The 1,045-nt window shown below is 35.1% G+C and overlaps 1 non-coding gene across 1 annotated transcript; it reads right to left on the bottom strand.

Annotated features, from left to right (window-relative positions):
- Positions 1-307: 307 nt before the first annotated feature.
- On the bottom strand, positions 308-381 carry Trnai-aau. The gene has a single exon. It is a non-coding gene; the product is annotated as a tRNA-Ile (tRNA).
- Between the last annotated feature and the right edge of the window lie 664 nt (positions 382-1,045).

Raw genomic sequence — 1,045 nt, 5'->3', positions numbered from 1 at the left:
AGTGTCCATGGGCGACGGAAGTTGCTTTCCATCAGGTGACCCGTTTGCTCGTTTGCCCCCTTATTTCATAAAAAAAAAAAATGTCCAGAAGTAGGAGTTAAGACAGAATAGGCTTACAAACACCAATGCAAGTAATAGCTTATCTGTCATTCATATTCATCTTAACTTAACATCTAAGAAGAGTAGTAAAGTCTGGTGTTTGGGGTTTTTGATCAATTTACACCTATATTGTGCATGTAGGAAAGCAAGATATTGAAAGAAGTAGAAATATATTGTTATTTGTTTAACAAAATAATAAAAATGGAAGTGGCCCATGAGGGGATCGAACCCGCGACCTTCGCGTTATTAGCACGACGCTCTAACCAACTGAGCTAATGGGCCGATGCGTCAAGTGGAGAAAGACCTATTTGTGTGCATACGTACTTTTATTTACATAATAATTCGTTATCAGCAGTCAGTCATGCAAAGATTAGCTCTTATTATTTTCATCAGCTATTCTCTAGCTACAAGTTTACCTCAGATGATCTACAGATCATAAAACTTTTGATTAAAGTTTAATTTATACAGCGAATTACCTGTCTAGACATAAAAACGTAAAACTTTCTGCATTTAAAGACTATTTATTACATTAAAATTGTGGAAATATATCTACAGAATTATAACACCCCGCTTACCCAAGAGAATACTAAACAAGGCAAAATTAACAAATTCAGAGAGAATAACTTAAGCAAGTCCAGTGTTCTTAAAATAATATTAAGCCAACATTAAAAAGGCAGACTAAGTACTAACGAAAATGAAAGTAATCAATACCCGAAATAATTGTACAGTTTCCAGCCATACATTATCTCTTGAGATTCATAAATCATAATAATATCATAGATGCGAAAGTTTTTCTGTCTGTCTGTTACCTCGCTGAACCGATTTTGCTGGGTATGGAAATACTTTGAGTCCCAAAGAAGAATACTTTTATCCCGGAAATATGTACGGTTCCCCCGAGATGAATAAATTTTGTGGCAACAGAGTTGCAGGCGTCATCTAGAATTAC

The sequence above is a fragment of the Aricia agestis genome, chromosome 1, assembly GCF_905147365.1.
Source record: "Aricia agestis chromosome 1, ilAriAges1.1, whole genome shotgun sequence".
NCBI lineage: Eukaryota > Metazoa > Arthropoda > Insecta > Lepidoptera > Lycaenidae > Aricia > Aricia agestis.
This window is presented reverse-complemented; position numbering and strand designations above follow the sequence as displayed.